The sequence below is a fragment of the Ambystoma mexicanum genome, chromosome 5q (assembly GCF_040938575.1).
Source record: "Ambystoma mexicanum isolate Mex_15411 chromosome 5q, UKY_AmexF1_1, whole genome shotgun sequence".
In the NCBI taxonomy this organism is placed as follows: Eukaryota; Metazoa; Chordata; class Amphibia; order Caudata; family Ambystomatidae; genus Ambystoma; species Ambystoma mexicanum.
The window spans coordinates 9,233,646-9,252,815 of NC_090933.1; positions in this window are offsets into that span (position 1 = coordinate 9,233,646).

The following is a 19,170-nucleotide window of genomic DNA, read 5'->3' on the forward strand; positions in this document are numbered from 1 at the left end:
CTCAGGTTTGGTATTAGAAGCATTAAGATATCATATCTCATGCTATCGGAAGGGTCTCAGGATTGGATTGGGAAGGAGTTGGATATCCCATCTCATGCTATAGGAAGGGTATCAGGTTGGAATGGGAAGGAGTTTGAAATCACATCTCATGCTATAGGAAGGGTCTCAGGTTTGTTATTAGAAGCATTGCGATATCACATCTCATGTTATAGGACAGTCTCAGGTTTGGTATTAGAAGCATTGAGATATCACATCTCATGGTATAGGGCGGGTCTCAGGATTGGAATGGGAAGGATTTGGATATCACATCTCATGTTATAGGAAGGGTCTCAGGTTTGTTATTAGAAGCATTGAGATATCACATCTCATGTTATAGGACAGTCTCAGGTTTGGTATTAGAAGCATTGAGATATCACATCTCATGGTATAGGACGGGTCTCAGGATTGGAATGGAAAGGAGTTGGATTTCACATCTCATGCTATTGGAAGGGTCTCAGGATTGGAATGGGAAGGAATTGGATATCACATCTCATGCTATTGGAAGGGTCTCAGGATTGGAATGGGAAGGAGTTTGATATCACATCTCATTCTATAGGAAGGGTCTCAGGATTGGAATGGGAAGGAGTTGGATATCACATCTCATGTTATAGGAAGGGACTCAGGTTTGATATTAGAAGAACTGAGAAATCAGATCTCATCCTTTATGAAGGGACTCAAGTTTGGTATTTGAAGGAGTGAGATAATAAATCTCATCCTATCGGAAGGGTCTCAGGATTGGAATGGGAAGGAGTTGAATATCACATCTCATGCAATAGGAAGGATCTCAGGTTTGGTAGAAGCATTGAGATATCACATCTCGTGCTATAGGAACGGTCTCAGGATTGGAATGGGAAGGAGTTGGATATCACATCTCATCCTATAGGAAGGGTCTCAGGTTTGAAATGGGAAGGATTTGGATATCACATCTCTTGCAATAGGAAGGGTCTCAGGTTTGGTATTATAAATATTGAGATATCACATCTCATGGTATAGGAAGGGTCTCAGGATTGGAATCGGAAGGAGTTGGATTTCACATCTCATGTTATAGGAAGGGTCTCAGGTTTTGTTTTAGAAGCACTGAGATATCAAATCTCATGCTATATGAAGAGACGCAGGATTGGAATGGGAAGAAGTCGGATATCACATCTCATGCTAAAGGAAGGGTCTCGGGTTTGGAAGGGGAAGGATTTGGATATCACATCTCAAGTTATAGGACGGGTCTGTGGTTTGGTATTAGAAGCATTGAGATATCATATCTCATGCTATCGGAAGGGTCTCAGGATTGGATTGGGAAGGAGTTGGATATCACATCTCATGTTATAGGAAGGGTCTCAGGATTGGAATGGGAAGCATTTGGATATCACATCTCATGTTATAGGAAGCGTCTCAGGTTTGTTATTAGAAGCATTGAGATATCACATCTCATGTTATAGGACAGTCTAAGGTTTGGTATTAGAAGCATTGAGATATCATATCTCATGGTATAGTACGGGTCTCAGGATTGGAATGGGAAGGAGTTGGATATCACATCTCATGCTATCGGAAGGGTCTCAGGATTGGAATGGGAAGGAGTTTGATATCACATCTCATTCCATAGGAAGGTCTCAGGTTTGGTAGAAGCATTAAGATATCACATCTCATGCTATCGGAAGGGTCTCAGGATTGGATTGGGAAGGAGTTGGATATCACATCTCATGCTAAAGGAAGGGTCTCAGGTTTGGAAGAGGAAGGATTTGGATATCACATCTCAAGTTATAGGAGGGGTCTGTGGTTTGGTATTAGAAGCATTGAGATATCATATCTCATGCTATCGGAAGGGTCTCAGGATTGGATTGGGAAGGAGTTGGATATCACATCTCATGTTATAGGAAGGGTCTCAAGATTGGAATGGGAAGGATTTGGATATCATATCTCATGTTATAGGAAGGGTCTCAGGTTTGTTATTAGAAGCATTGAGATATCACATCTCATGTTATAGGACAGTCTCAGGTTTGGTATTAGAAGCATTGAGATATCACATCTCATGGTATAGGACGGGTCTCAGGATTGGAATGGGAAGGAGTTGGATATCACATCTCATGCTGTAGGAAGGGTCTCAGGATGGGAATGGGAAGGAGTTTGATATCCCATCTCATGCTATAGGAAGGGTCACAGGTTGGAATTGGAAGGAGTTGGATATCTCATCTCATGCTATCGGAAGGGTCTCATGATTGGAATGGGAAAGAGTTGGATATCACCTCTCATGCTATAGGGAGGGTCTTAGGTTTGATATTAGAAGCATTGAGATATCATATCTCATGCTATCGGAAGGGTCTCAGGATTGGATTGGGAAGGAGTTGGATATCACATCTCATGTTATAGGAAGGGTCTCAGGATTGGATGGGAAGAGTTGGATATCACATCTCGTTATAGGAAGGGTATCAGGATTGGAATGGGAAGGACTTTGATATCACATCTCACGCTATAGGGAGGGTCTCAGGTTTGGTATTAAAAGCATTGAGATATCACATCTCATGCTATCGGAAGGGTCTCAGGATTGGATTGGGAAGGAGTTGGATATCATATCTCATGTTATAGGAAGGGTCTCAGGATTGGAAATGGAAGGACTTGGACATCACATCTCATGTTATGGGAAGGGTCTCAGGTTTGTTATTAGAAGCATTGAGATATCACATCTCATGTTATAGGACAGTCTCAGGTTTGGTATTAGAAGCATTGAGATATAACATCTCATGGCATAGGACGGGTCTCAGGATTGGATGGGAAGAGTTGGAGATCACATCTCATGCTATAGGAAGGGTCTCAGGTTTGGTAGAAGCATTGAGATATCACATCTCATGCTATAGGAAGGGTCTCAGGATTGGAATGGGAAGGAGTTGGATATCACATCTGATGATAAAGGAAGGGTCTCAGGTTTGGAAGGGGAAGGATTTGGATATCACATCTCAAGTTACAGGACGGGTCTGTGGTTTGGTATTAGAAGCATTGAGATATCATATCTCATGCTATCGGAAGGGTCTCAGGATTGGATTGGGAAGGAGTTCGATATCCCATCTCATGTTATAGGAAGGGTCTCAAGATTGGAATGGGAAGGACTTGCATATCACATCTCATTTTATAGGAAGGGTCTCAGGTTTGTTATTAGGAGCATTGAGAAATCACATCTCATGTTATAGGACAGTCTCAGGTTTGGTATTAGAAGCATTGAGATATAACATCTCATAGTATAGGACGGGCCTCGGGATTGGAATGGGAAGGAGTTGGATCTCACATCTCATGCTATAGGAAGGGTCTCAGGTTTGGTAGAAGCATTGAGATATCACATCTCATGCTATCGGAAGGGTCTCAGGATTGGATTGGGAAGGAGTTGGATATCACATCTCATGTTATAGGAAGGATCTCAGGTTTGGTATTAATAGCATTGAGATATCACATCTCATGCTATAGGAAGGGTCTCAGGATTGGAATGGGAAGGAGTTGGATATCACATCTCATGCTATATGAAGGGTCTCAGGTTTGGTAGAAGCATTAGGATATCACATCTCATGTTATAGGAAGGGTCTCAGGATTGGAATGGGAAGGATTTGGATATCACATCTCATGTTATAGGAAGGGTCTCAGGTTTGTTATTAGAAGCATTGAGATATCATATCTCATGCTATCGGAAGGGTCTCAGGATTGGATTGGGAAGGATTTGGATATCACATCTTATGTTATAGGAAGGGTCTCAGGTTTGTTATTAGAAGCATTGAGATATCATATCTCATGCTATCGGAAGGGTCTCAGGATTGGATTGGGAAGGAGTTGGATATCACATCTCATGTTATAGGAAGGGTCTCAGGATTGGAATGGGAAGGAGTTGGATATCATATCTCATGCTATAGGAAGGGTCACAGGTTGGAATTGGAAGGAGTTGGATATCACATCTCATGCTATCGGAAGGGTCTCAGGATTGGAATGTGTTAGGAAAGATTTCGTAATTGTAGGTAATTTTCCTTCCATGTGGCAACCCCTAAACTTTTTGCTGTTGTTTTTCACCTTGTTCTTGACTTTGCCAGAGAAGTGCAGCCTTCTGCCGCACTCCTCTGGGCTTTCGCTCCTTTTCTTACGGGGAAACTGACATGCCCTTAAGACAGTCAGTACCGGGGAACGCTGTTTCCCGTAGTTTATATTATCATGTTGCGGCTTTAGTGCAACATGACACAAGAGGGCACTGTAAGCTAAGTTACAGCTCTCTTGGGTCTCTAGCCTTCTACAGGCCCTAGATACTCTTTTAGGATGGTATTTTGATCGGTGCAAGTCATTCAGGGACTGGAATGGTGGCAGCGATCGTTTTGTTTATTTTGAGCTCCTTTTGGCGTTCTGAGCACGTTTTTCGCACTGAACCCAAAATGGTGGCCTGGCTCCCAAAATGGCCAGACCACGAGGCTCCTTTGTCCTGTCCACTGACCATCTTGCTCCCTTCACCTTCCCCAGGTCGAGCGACCCGGGGCCTTCCTTATATGGGCATGTACTTTCCCGCGAAACGTGGTTGCTTTCGCGGGCTTCTACATGTCGTTTGTGTGCCTCCAGGGTGTGGGCTGGGATGTCTGGTCCCAATACACATCCTGGGTGCCAGAGAGTCTAGGGTAGTCTGAATGCCTGGGACCACCATGGTCCGTGATTGGTCCACGTATGGTATGTGTGTTGATGAGCGGATCTCCCATTGGCTCCCCTCCGTTTTGGCGCGAAGGGAACCGTGGATAAGAGGGGGCTGGAAACACCACTACCATGTCGATCTCCTGAGTTCTCACGAACGAAGGAATACAGGAGCCAAGTATCCTGCAACCAAGAGGCTGGACCGAGGAATCGCTGGTGACCCGCTGAAGGAATCCTCCTTTGCACTGCTGTCGTCCTGTGAAACCCTTTCCTCCTTTGATCGAAGCAGAAGGCCTGTACTGGTGCTTCGACCTTTGGAATAGCAGGAACAGCTATTCCCGGCGGCTTCATCATCTCCTGCCAAGTAAGCCTTCGGAAGTGTCTCTGGGCCATCCAGTTGACTGACCAGCTTACAAGGGAGTCCTGCTCTGTAACCGCCGCCAGGTTGTGTTGTATTTCGAGTCCTTGTCACTCTCCCACGCTTCGTACACTTGGCGTTCCCAAGTCTGAAGGGAGGAGTGTACATTTGGCTCGGATACACACGGCCGCTCCGTTGTCCTGCTGCGGCAACAAACTGTGCTGGTTTCGTCGATTGGGACGTCTTTTTGCTCTACACGACTACGAGGCGTTCCCTGCTCTTCTGAACCTGCCAGCTGCTGAAACTAACGTGGAGAAGCCTGGGTCTGCTTGCTTCGGGGACCGGTGAGTAGTATAGCTAGGATCTGGTCGCCCTCCTGCAGTAGCCCATTGCTTTTCCCCGCTGTGTAAAAACAGCACCCTTTTGTCCGTACTCGCGCTCTGCTTCTGCTCGCTGTGGAGGCTGCGCTTGAGTTGCGGAACCTGTTCTCCTTCTGCTGTGCACTAACCCGAACTGCCTGACTTCCTCCGAAGAGCTTCTCCTTTTGCCTGTTGGCACCGGCGTGGCAGGTACTTTGAGCACAAGGCTCCACTCTTCGCAGGGCTCGGACTTCCATCTAGTTAGGTGCCTCTGAAGGCGAACTGAGTCTAAAGCGTTATCGCACTGCCTGTTTTCCTTCCCTTTCAGGTGGACTACACATTTCGTGCCTCTAATGCTTGCGACTGTCGTATTTGTATATATATTGTGTTGATATGGTATGTGTTGGCTTAATATTGTGATATTGTGATTTTCTCGCTATGGTCATTATTTTAAAGGCCTTAAAATAAATGTGTATATATTTTTGATATAACAACTGTTTGGAGTAGTTTGTAAGCGCTCTTGCTTTGTGTGCTCATTGCGGGCTTTCAGTCACCCTCACCCCTCTTGAGACCTAGTCTTGACCGCCGCGATCGCTACCTTGATTGGTCTGGCTCGTCCAGAGGTTAGCCTGTTCCAAGTAATTAGGTTGGCCTTCTGAACTTCTGCGCCACCAGGACAGAGTTCAGAAATCTGTCTTAACAAATTGGTGTACAGCGGTGGGATACGACTGAAGGTATCCAGTGTTGCGCACGAACTAGGGCATTTCAGGTTATTCCAACCAGTACACGTAGTGAATTGTAGTATAACTTTAAAAAGGCCATAGTCCTATCAAACAGTATGGAAACAAATACCTTGTTAACTTTAAATGCTTCCAAATCAGAAACATTGAAGAAGATGTGTGCGGAGAGAGGTGTTTCCTCTCAAGGCACTAAATTGGAAATGATCCAAAGAATCGTGGCGTGGCAAGAAGCGCAGCTTGACGCTATAACTTCTGAGGACAGTGCAGAAGGTGGTGGGGCTGCTCTCACTGGTAGAACCGACGGTTCTGCCGCTGCACTGATCCATCGCGACCACGAGTACAGGGAGGATGTGATGTCTAATGTTTCCTCTGCCAGTGCTGATGGGGAGGCTATGCTTGAATTCAAGAAGCAAGAGCTGCGGTTTAGGCAGCAGGAGCTTGAATTCAGCATAGCCAAACTAAAAATCGAACAGGCAGAAAAACAAAAAGACAGGGATCACCAGTTGGAACTGGCCAAGCTTCAGGTTGCAAATGGGTCCAAGGGTCCTGGACATGGGTCTGGGGCTTCCTCTCATCCACGGTTTCCGAAAGATCTGTTCAGTGTGTATGAAGAAAGGAATGACATTATGGACTGGCTGAATGCGTTTGAGTATGCATGCGAGGTTCAAGAAGTTGACAATGCTGATAAGATTGCGTGGTTGCTCAGTAGACTGCCCCATTCTGGCTGTAGTGCCATTATGGAAATGTCGAAGGCTGAGCGAGCTGATTTCGCAATGTTAAAGCAAACTCTCATTTTAAAGTTTGGGAAGACTCCGGCCCAATATTTAAAGTGTTTTCGAGAGTATAAGAAAAAGGAAGGTGGTACTTGGGTATCTTATGTCGCTGAATCTTTGAAAAACTTAACTGGCTGGGTCGAAGGTTATAAGGTTTCTACCTTCGAAGGCATGATAAATCTTGTCATGCTGGAACACATTTTTGCTTCTTCTTCCCCGGAGCTTAAGCAGCATTTGGCCGATTCGAAGGAGATAGATCCTAAGAAGCTGTCCATTGCAGCAGACTTATGGGTGTCACATCGAGTGTCCCATAAGGACAAAACTCATCCTGGTAAGCAGGAGGAAGGGAAAAAGTCCAAAGATATGGAGGGTGGGGAATCTGCTAAATCTTCTTCCCATAAGGGCCACAAAAAGAAAAACAAGGGTAAGACACAAGAGAACTCACAGGGTAGTGGAGGTCAGCCTCCGAAACAGAACTCTGGTTACAATAAGCCTCCCTACGTAAACAGACCCACTGGGGCTTGTTTTTCTTGTGGAGCAACTGACCATGTGAAGGGGGATCCCCGGTGTAAGGTTAGACCTTTGGGGGTCCACTCCGCTAATCTGGCCTTCTCCTCCTATGAGGAAGAAGAGATTACAGGAGCATCCTTCTCCTCAGACTCGTTTCCCAGCGGGATAGAGGCTGAGGTAGTTTTAGTGTCCCTGGGTTCCTGGGAGCCTATAGTCGCAGAGGCTTATGCTAGGATTCCGGATAATACCAAGCACTACTTTAAAGACAGTGTGCTGATCAATGGAGTAGATACTCCAGCTCTTAGGGATAGTGGGTGCAGTCGCACTGTAGTGGATTCTACCTTGGTAGACTCAGAGGAAGTTGCCAGAGCTACTCTGATGCCCACTAAGTTGGCTGACGGCCCCCTCCGTATGTTTCCAGTAATACCTGTAAATCTTACTTTAAATGGTACAGCAGTCAGGATTCCAGTGAGCATTCAGAGAAACTAACCCGGGAAAGGTCTTGTTGGGTAATGATCTCAGAGCTTTAGGGCTCGTAGGAGACACTGCCGAAAGACCCTACACACGGTCTCAAGCACGGGCAGCATTGGCCAAGTCCAATACCCCGCCCCAGCCGAAGGGGAAACCCAAGGCGAAAGGAGTCTACAAGTCAAAAGCGGAAAGAGAATATTCCCCCGAGCTCGCCTACCACTGCGGTGGATGAAGTTGATCAATCGCCCGGGCCTGACGAGGAGGTGGCGATGCCTGAAGTATTCGACCCCAACGATCATCCTGAACTAAAAGACTTGTTAGTTGAAGGAGGTCCTGATAGGGACGAATTCAGTAAAGGCCAACGTGAGTGCCCATCTCTGGAAGGCCTAAGGAGACAGGCCTGCTCCCAGCTTGAGGGTGAACCTCCTGGGATGCATAGGATTTACCAGGAAGGTGGACTCCTGTATAGTGAGCCCACAGAGTCTACAGGAGGAGACCATAGGAGGTTGGTGGTTCCCCTTGCTGTTAGGCCCTTCCTCCTGCAGTTGGCGCATGACGTTCCCCTTGCTGGTCACCTTGGTATGAGGAAGACCAAGCAAAGGTTATCCATGCACTTCTACTGGCCCAAGATGGGGGAGCAAGTAGAAAGTCACTGCAGGAGTTGTGCCGCCTGCCAGTTGTCTGGTAAGGTTGGCGCGACAATCCAAGCTCCGTTGGTACCGCTCCCAGTTGTGGGGGTACCATTTGAAAGGGTAGGGATCGACATGGTTGGTCCCCTTGACCCGCAAACATCCTCGGGCAATAGGTTTATCCTGGTGCTGGTCGACCATGCAACCAGGTATCCTGAGGCCATCCCATGGAAAACTGTAACTGCCAAGTCAGTTGCAGAAGCTTTACTCTGCATATTTACTAGGGTTGGCTTCCCTAAAGAAGTTGTGCCGGATGATGTAAGCAACTTTATGTCGAAGTATAGGCAGGCTATGTGGAAAGAATGTGGGGTCACCTACAGGTTCTCTTCTGCATACCACCCCCAGACCAATGGTCTGGGGGGGCGTTTCAACAGAACGTTAAAGAGCATGATTGGGGCTCTGGAGGAGCCTCAGAGAAGAAAATGGGATCTTCTTGTTTCATGCTTAATGTTTGCCTACCGAGAGGTACCACAGGAGGGTGTTGGCTTCAGCCCCTTCGAACTTCTGTTCGGTCATCCCGTACGGGGACCCTTAGCAATCGTCAAAGAGGGATGGGAGATGCCCACTGCCCCTGTTACTACCAACGTAGTTGATTATGTGCTAGGGCTCAGAAAACGGATGGTACTTCTGATGGGCTTGGCTAGTGATAAATTGAAGGCAGGGCAAGCGCTGGTGAAACATTGGTACGACCAGAAAGCTTCCCTCATCAACTTTACACCTGGTCAGCAAGTCCTGATCATGAATCCCATAAGGCCTCGCGCTTTACAGGACAAATGGTCAGGCCCTTACACAGTGGTGGAGCCCCTGGGTGAGGTTAACTATTCAGTGGACCTTGGAAGGCCTGGACAGGCTCCAAAAGTGCTTCACGTGAATAGGCTGAAGGCTTTCGTCCCAAGCGTCGAAATCGCAGCACTGCTACTGGCTTCAGATGTTGAGGAAGAGGAGTCTGAACCTCTCCCCGACCTGTTCCCAAGCAGTCCTTCAGATAGCTATTTTGAGGGTGTCCGAGTGGCCCCTCACCAAAATGGACAAGGCTCAGTGGTTTACCTTGGACATGAAGTAGGTGGAGGGAGGAGACAGCCTCTACCCAGTAAAGTACAAGCAGTACAAGACTGGCCTACCCCCACTACGCAAACCCAAGTGAGAGCCTTCTTAGGACTCACGGGGTATTGCCGCAATTTTGTGGCAGACTATGGCACCATAGCTGCTCCTCTGACTGCCCTCACAACTCCGAAGAAACCCAAGAAGGTAACTTGGACCGACGAGTGTGAGAAGGCCTTCAATGGCTTAAAAGACTCCTTGTGCCAGGCCCCTGTCCTCAGGGCCCCTGATTATCAAAGACCTTTTATCGTGCAGACGGACGCCTCTGACACTGGGATAGGAGCTGTACTATCACAAGTAGATGAGAAGGGTAAGGAACACCCTATCGGTTTTATTAGTCGCCAGCTTAAGGACAGAGAGCTCAGATGGTCCACGGTAGAGAAAGAATGTTTCTCTGTTGTGTGGGCCCTAAGGAAGCTGAGGCCCTACCTCTATGGGACCCACTTCACTGTGCACACTCACCATAAGCCGTTAAAGTGGCTAATGAACATGAAGGGGGAGAATCCAAAGTTGCTTAGGTGGTCCATAAGTCTACAAGGCTTCGACTTCACTATTGAGCATAGGCCAGGTGTCCAACATAGCAATGCTGATGGGTTGTCCAGAATGTTTAACCGACCTGAACAAGAGACTCATCCAGGGGTGGATTAGTTCCCCCTGTCCATAGTCTGGGAGGGGTGAGTGTTAGGAAAGATTTCGTAATTGTAGGTAATTTTCCTTCCATGTGGCAACCCCTAAACTTTTTGCTGTTGTTTTTCACCTTGTTCTTGACTTTGCCAGAGAAGTGCAGCCTTCTGCCGCACTCCTCTGGGCTTTCGCTCCTTTTCTTACGGGGAAACTGACATGCCCTTAAGACAGTCAGTACCGGGGAACGCTGTTTCCCGTAGTTTCTATTATCATGTTGCGGCTTTAGTGCAACATGACACAAGAGGGCACTGTAAGCTAAGTTACAGCTCTCTTGGGTCTCTAGCCTTCTACAGGCCCTAGATACTCTTTTAGGATGGTATTTTGATCGGTGCAAGTCATTCAGGGACTGGAATGGTGGCAGCGATCGTTTTGTTTATTTTGAGCTCCTTTTGGCGTTCTGAGCACGTTTTTCGCACTGAACCCAAAATGGTGGCCTGGCTCCCAAAATGGCCAGACCACGAGGCTCCTTTGTCCTGTCCACTGACCGTCTTGCTCCCTTCACCTTCCCCAGGTCGAGCGACCCGGGGCCTTCCTTATATGGGCATGTACTTTCCCGCGAAACGTGGTTGCTTTCGCGGGCTTCTACATGTCGTTTGTGTGCCTCCAGGGTGTGGGCTGGGATGTCTGGTCCCAATACACATCCTGGGTGCCAGAGAGTCTAGGGTAGTGTGAATGCCTGGGACCACCGTGGTCCGTGATTGGTCCACGTATGGTATGTGTGTTGATGAGCGGATCTCCCATTGGCTCCCCTCCGTTTTGGCGCGAAGGGAACCGTGGATAAGAGGGGGCTGGAAACACCACTACCATGTCGATCTCCTGAGTTCTCACGAACGAAGGAATACAGGAGCCAAGTATCCTGCAACCAAGAGGCTGGACCGAGGAATCGCTGGTGACCCGCTGAAGGAATCCTCCTTTGCACTGCTGTCGTCCTGTGAAACCCTTTCCTCCTTTGATCGAACCAGAAGGCCTGTACTGGTGCTTCGACCTTTGGAATAGCAGGAACAGCTATTCCCGGCGACTTCATCATCTCCTGCCAAGTAAGCCTTCGGAAGTGTCTCTGGGCCATCCAGTTGACTGACCAGCTTACAAGGGAGTCCTGCTCTGTAACCGCCGCCAGGTTGTGTTGTATTCCGAGTCCTGGTCACTCTCCCACGCTTCGTACACTTGGCGTTCCCAAGTCTGAAGGGAGGAGTGTACATTTGGCTCGGATACACACGGCCGCTCCGTTGTCCTGCTGCGGCAACAAACTGTGCTGGTTTCGTCGATTGGGACGTCTTTTTGCTCTACACGACTACGAGGCGTTCCCTGCTCTTCTGAACCTGCCAGCTGCTGAAACTAACATGGAGAAGCCTGGGTCTGCTTGCTTCGGGGACCGGTGAGTAGTATAGCTAGGATCTGGTCGCCCTCCTGCAGTAGCCCATTGCTTTTCCCCGCTGTGTAAAAACAGCACCCTTTTGTCCGTACTCGCGCTCTGCTTCTGCTCGCTGTGGAGGCTGCGCTTGAGTTGCGGAACCTGTTCTCCTTCTGCTGTGCACTAACCCGAACTGCCTGACTTCCTCCGAAGAGCTTCTCCTTTTGCCCGTTGGCACCGGCGTGGCAGGTACTTTGAGCACAAGGCTCCACTCTTCACAGGGCTCGGACTTCCATCTAGTTAGGTGCCTCTGAAGGCGAACGAGTCTAAAGCGTTATCGCACTGCCTGTTTTCCTTCCCTTTCAGGTGGACTACACATTTCGTGCCTCTAATGCTTGCGACTGTCGTATTTGTATATATATTGTGTTGATATGGTATGTGTTGGCTTAATATTGTGATATTGTGATTTTCTCGCTACGGTCATTATTTTAAAGGCCTTAAAATAAATGTGTATATATTTTTGATATAACAACTGTTTGGAGTAGTTTGTAAGCGCTCTTGCTTTGTGTGCTCATTGCGGGCTTTCAGTCACCCTCACCCCTCTTGAGACCTAGTCTTGACCGCCGCGATCGCTACCTTGATTGGTCTGGCTCGTCCAGAGGTTACCCTGTTCCAAGTAATTAGGTTGGCCTTCTGAACTTCTGCGCCACCAGGACAGAGTTCAGAAATCCGTCTTAACAGAATGGGAAGGAGTTGGATATCACATCTCATGCCATAGGAAGGTCTCAGGTATGGTAGAAACATTAAGATATCACATCTCATGCTATCGGAAGGGTCTCAGGATTGGATTGGGAAGGAGTTGGATATCCCATCTCATGCTATAAGAAGGGTCACAGGTTGGAACCATGCTATCGGAAGGGTCTCAGGATTGGAATGGGAAGGGGTTGGATATCACATCTCATGCTATAGGGAGGGTCTCAGGTTTGATATTAGAAGCATTGAGATATCATATCTCATGCTATCGGAAGGGTCTCAGGATTGGATTGGGAAGGAGTTGGATATCACATCTCATGTTATAGGAAGGGTCTCAGGTTTGTTATTAGAAGCATTGAGATATCACATCTCATGTTATAGGACAGTCTCAGGTTTGGTATTAGAAGCATTGAGATATAACATTTCATAGTATAGGACGGGTCTCAGGATTGGAATGGGAAGGAGTTGGATATCACATCTCATGCTATAGGGAGGGTCTCAGGTTTGATATTAGAAGCATTGAGATATCACATCTCATGCTATCGGAAGGGTCTCAGGTTTGGAAGGGGAAGGATTTGGATATCACATCTCAAGTTATAGGACGGGTCTGTGGTTTGGTATTAGAAGCATTGAGATATCATATCTCATGCTATCGGAAGGGTCTCAGGATTGGATTGGGAAGGAGTTCGATATCCCATCTCATGTTATAGGAAGGGTCTCAAGATTGGAATGGGAAGGACTTGCATATCACATCTCATGTTATAGGAAGGGTCTCAGGTTTGTTATTAGAAGCATTGAGAAATCACATCTCATGTTATAGGACAGTCTCAGGTTTGGTATTAGAAGCATTGAGATATAACATCTCATAGTTAGGACGGGTCTCGGGATTGGAATGGGAAGGAGTTGGATCTCAATTCTCATGCTATAGGAAGGGTCTCAGGTTTGGTAGAAGCATTGAGATATCACATCTCATGCTATCGGAAGGGTCTCAGGATTGGATTGGGAAGGAGTTGGATATCACATCTCATGTTATAGGAAGGATCTCAGGTTTGGTATTAATAGCATTGAGATATCACATCTCATGCTATAGGAAGGGTCTCAGGATTGGAATGGGAAGGAGTTGGATATCACATCTCATGCTATAGGAAGGGTCTCAGGTTTGGTAGAAGCATTAGGATATCACATCTCATGTTATAGGAAGGGTCTCAGGATTGGAATGGGAAGGATTTGGATATCACATCTCATGTTATAGGAAGGGTCTCAGGTTTGTTATTAGAAGCATTGAGATATCATATCTCATGCTATCGGAAGGGTCTCAGGATTGGATTGGGAAGGATTTGGATATCATATCTCATGTTATAGAAAGGGTCTCATGTTTGTTATTAGAAGCATTGAGATATCATATCTCATGCTATCGGAAGGGTCTCGGGATTGGATTGGGAAGGAGTTGGATATCACATCTCATGTTATAGGAAGGGTCTCAGGATTGGAATGGGAAGGAGTTGGATATCATATCTCATGCTATAGGAAGGGTCACAGGTTGGAATTGGAAGGAGTTGGATATCACATCTCATGCTATCGGAAGGGTCTCAGGATTGGAATGGGAAGGAGTTGGATATCACATCTCATGCTATAGGGAGGGTCTCAGGTTTGATATTAGAAGCATTGAGATATCATATCTCATGCTATCGGAAGGGTCTCAGGATTGGATTGGGAAGGAGTTGGATATCACATCTCATGTTATAGGAAGGGTCGGAGGTTTGTTATTAGAAGCATTGAGATATCACATCTCATGTTATAGGACAGTCTCAGGTTTGGTATTAGAAGCATTGAGATATAACATTTCATAGTATAGGACGGGTCTCAGGATTGGAATGGGAAGGAGTTGGATATCACATCTCATGCTATAGGGAGGGTCTCAGGTTTGATATTAGAAGCATTGAGATATCATATCTCATGCTATCGGAAGGGTCTCAGGATTGGATTGGGAAGGAGTTGGATATCACATCTCATGTTATAGGAAGGGTCGGTGGTTTGTTATTAGAAGCATTGAGATATCACATCTCATGTTATAGGACAGTCTCAGGTTTGGTATTAGAAGCATTGAGATATAACATTTCATAGTATAGGACGGGTCTCAGGATTGGAATGGGAAGGAGTTGGATATCACATCTCATGCTATCGGAAGGGTCTCAGGTTTGGAAGGGGAAGGATTTAGATATCACGTCTCATGTTATAGGACGGGTCTCAGGTTTGGTATTAGAAGCATTAAGATATCACATCTCATGCTATCTGAAGGGTCTCAGGATTGGATTGGGAAGGAGTTGGATAGCCCATCTCATGCTATAGGAAGGGTATCAGGTTGGAATGGGAAGGAGTTTGATATCACATCTCATGATATAGGAAGTGTCTCAGGTTTTTAGAAGCATTAAGATATCACATCTCATGCTATCGAAAGGGTCTCAGGATTGGATTGGGAAGGAATTGGATATCCCATGTCATGCTGTAGGAAGGGTCTCAGTTTGGAATGGGAAGGAGTTGGATATCACATCTCATGTTATAGGAAGGGTCTCAGGATTGGAATATTAAGGACTTGGATATCACATCTCATGCTATAGGGAGGGTCTCAGGTTTGATATTAGAAGCATTGAGATATCATATCTCATGCTATCGGAAGGGTCTCAGGATTGGATTGGGAAGGAGTTGGATATCACATCTCATGTTATAGGAAGGGTCTCAGGTTTGTTATTAGAAGCATTGAGATATCACATCTCATGTTATAGGACAGTCTCAGGTTTGGTATTAGAAGCATTGAGATATAACATTTCATAGTATAGGACGGGTCTCAGGATTGGAATGGGAAGGAGTTGGATATCACATCTCATGCTATAGGGAGGGTCTCAGGTTTGATATTAGAAGCATTGAGATATCACATCTCATGCTATCGGAAGGGTCTCAGGTTTGGAAGGGGAAGGATTTAGATATCACGTCTCATGTTATAGGACGGGTCTCAGGTTTGGTATTAGAAGCATTAAGATATCACATCTCATGCTATCTGAAGGGTCTCAGGATTGGATTGGGAAGGAGTTGGATAGCCCATCTCATGCTATAGGAAGGGTATCAGGTTGGAATGGGAAGGAGTTTTATATCACATCTCATGATATAGGAAGTGTCTCAGGTTTTTAGAAGCATTAAGATATCACATCTCATGCTATCGAAAGGGTCTCAGGATTGGATTGGGAAGGAATTGGATATCCCATGTCATGCTGTAGGAAGGGTCTCAGTTTGGAATGGGAAGGAGTTGGATATCACATCTCATGTTATAGGAAGGGTCTCAGGATTGGAATATTAAGGACTTGGATATCACATCTCATGCTATAGGGAGGGTCTCAGGTTTGATATTAGAAGCATTGAGATATCACATCTCATGCTATCGGAAGGGTCTCAGGTTTGGAAAGGGAAGGATTTAGATATCACATATCATGTTATAAGATGCTTCTCAGGGTTGGTTCGGAAGCATTGAGATATCACATCTCATGGTATAGGAAGGGTCTCAGGATTGGAATGGGAAGGAGTTGGATATCATATCTCATGCTATAGGAAGGGTCTCAGATTTGGAATGTGAAGGAGTTGGATATCACATCTCATGTTATGGGAAGGATCTCAGGTTTTGTATTTGAAGCATTAATATATCACATCTCATGCTATAGGAAGGGTCTCAGGATTGGAATGGGAAGGAGTTGGATATCACATCTCATGCTATAGGAAGGGTCTCAGGTTTGGTAGAAGCATTGAGATAACACATCTCATGCTATAGGAAGGGTCTCAGGATTGAAATGGGAAGGAGTTGGATATCACATCTCATGCCATAGGAAGGGTCTCAGGTTTGGTATAGCATTGAGATATCACATCTCTGCTATCGGAAGGGTCTCAGGATTGGAGTGGGAAGGAGTTGGATATCCCATCTCATGGCATAGGAAGGGTCTCAGGTTTGGTATTAGAAGCACTGAGATATCACATCTCCTGCTATAGGGTGGGTCTCAGGATTGGAAGGGGAAGGATTTAGATATCACGTCTCAAGTTATAGGACGGGTCTCAGGTTTGGTATTAGAAGCATTAAGATATCATATCTCATGCTATCGGAAGGGTCTCAGGATTGGATTGGGAAGGAGTTGGACATCCCATCTCATGCTATAGGAAGGGTATCAGGTTGGAATGGGAAGGAGTTTGATATCACATCTCATGCTATAGGAAGGGTCTCAGGATTGGAATTGGAAGGATTTGGATATCACATATCATGTTATAGGAAGGGTCTCAGGTTTGTTATTAGAAGCATTGAGATATCACATCTCATGTTATAGGACAGTCTCAGGTTTGGTATTAGAAGCATTGAGATATCACATCTCATGGTATAGGGCGGGTCTCAGGATTGGAATGGGAAGGATTTGGATATCACATCTCATGTTATAGGAAGGGTCTCAGGTTTGTTATTAGAAGCATTGAGATATCATATCTCATGCTATCGGAAGGGTCTCAGGATTGGATTGGGAAGGAGTTGGATATCACATCTCATGATATAGGAAGGGTCTCAGGTTTGTTATTAGAAGCATTGAGATATCACATCTCACGTTATAGGACAGTCTCAGGTTTGGTATTAGAAGCATTGAGATATAATATCTCATGGTATAAAACGGGTCTCAGGATTGGAATGGGAAGGAGTTGGATATCACATCTCATGCTAAAGGAAGGGTCTCAGGTTTGGAAGGGGAAGGATTTGGATATCACATCTCAATTTATAGGACGGGTCTGTGGTTTGGTATTAGAAGCATTGAGATATCATATCTCATGCTATCGGAAGGGTCTCAGGATTGGATTGGGAAGGAGTTGGATATCACATCTCATGTTATAGGAAGGGTCTCAGGATTGGAATGGGAAGGATTTGGATATCACATCTCATGTTATAGGAAGGGTCTCAGGTTTGTTATTAGAAGCATTGAGATATCGTATCTCATGCTATCGGAAGGGTCTCAGGATTGGATTGGGAAGGATTTGGATATCATATCTCATGTTATAGAAAGGGTCTCATGTTTGTTATTAGAAGCATTGAGATATCATATCTCATGCTATCGGAAGGGTCTCGGGATTGGATTGGGAAGGAGTTGGATATCACATCTCATGTTATAGGAAGGGTCTCAGGATTGGAATGGGAAGGAGTTGGATATCATATCTCATGCTATAGGAAGGGTCACAGGTTGGAATTGGAAGGAGTTGGATATCACATCTCATGCTATCGGAAGGGTCTCAGGATTGGAATGGGAAGGAGTTGGATATCACATCTCATGCTATAGGGAGGGTCTCAGGTTTGATATTAGAAGCATTGAGATATCATATCTCATGCTATCGGAAGGGTCTCAGGATTGGATTGGGAAGGAGTTGGATATCACATCTCATGTTATAGGAAGGGTCGGAGGTTTGTTATTAGAAGCATTGAGATATCACATCTCATGTTATAGGACAGTCTCAGGTTTGGTATTAGAAGCATTGAGATATAACATTTCATAGTATAGGACGGGTCTCAGGATTGGAATGGGAAGGAGTTTGATATCACATCTCATGCTATAGGGAGGGTCTCAGGTTTGATATTAGAAGCATTGAGATATCATATCTCATGCTATCGGAAGGGTCTCAGGATTGGATTGGGAAGGAGTTGGATATCACATCTCATGTTATAGGAAGGGTCGGAGGTTTGTTATTAGAAGCATTGAGATATCACATCTCATGTTATAGGACAGTCTCAGGTTTGGTATTAGAAGCATTGAGATATAACATTTCATAGTATAGGACGGGTCTCAGGATTAGAATGGGAAGGAGTTGGATATCACATCTCATGCTATCGGAAGGGTCTCAGGTTTGGAAGGGGAAGGATTTAGATATCACGTCTCATGTTATAGGACGGGTCTCAGGTTTGGTATTAGAAGCATTAAGATATCACATCTCATGCTATCTGAAGGGTCTCAGGATTGGATTGGGAAGGAGTTGGATAGCCCATCTCATGCTATAGGAAGGGTATCAGGTTGGAATGGGAAGGAGTTTGATATCACATCTCATGATATAGGAAGTGTCTCAGGTTTTTAGAAGCATTAAGATATCACATCTCATGCTATCGAAAGGGTCTCAGGATTGGATTGGGAAGGAATTGGATATCCCATGTCATGCTGTAGGAAGGGTCTCAGTTTGGAATGGGAAGGAGTTGGATATCACATCTCATGTTATAGGAAGGGTCTCAGGATTGGAATATTAAGGACTTGGATATCACATCTCATGCTATAGGGAGGGTCTCAGGTTTGATATTAGAAGCATTGAGATATCATATCTCATGCTATCGGAAGGGTCTCAGGATTGGATTGGGAAGGAGTTGGATATCACATCTCATGTTATAGGAAGGGTCTCAGGTTTGTTATTAGAAGCATTGAGATATCACATCTCATGTTATAGGACAGTCTCAGGTTTGGTATTAGAAGCATTGAGATATAACATTTCATAGTATAGGACGGGTCTCAGGATTGGAATGGGAAGGAGTTGGATATCACATCTCATGCTATAGGGAGGGTCTCAGGTTTGATATTAGAAGCATTGAGATATCACATCTCATGCTATCGGAAGGGTCTCAGGTTTGGAAGGGGAAGGATTTAGATATCACGTCT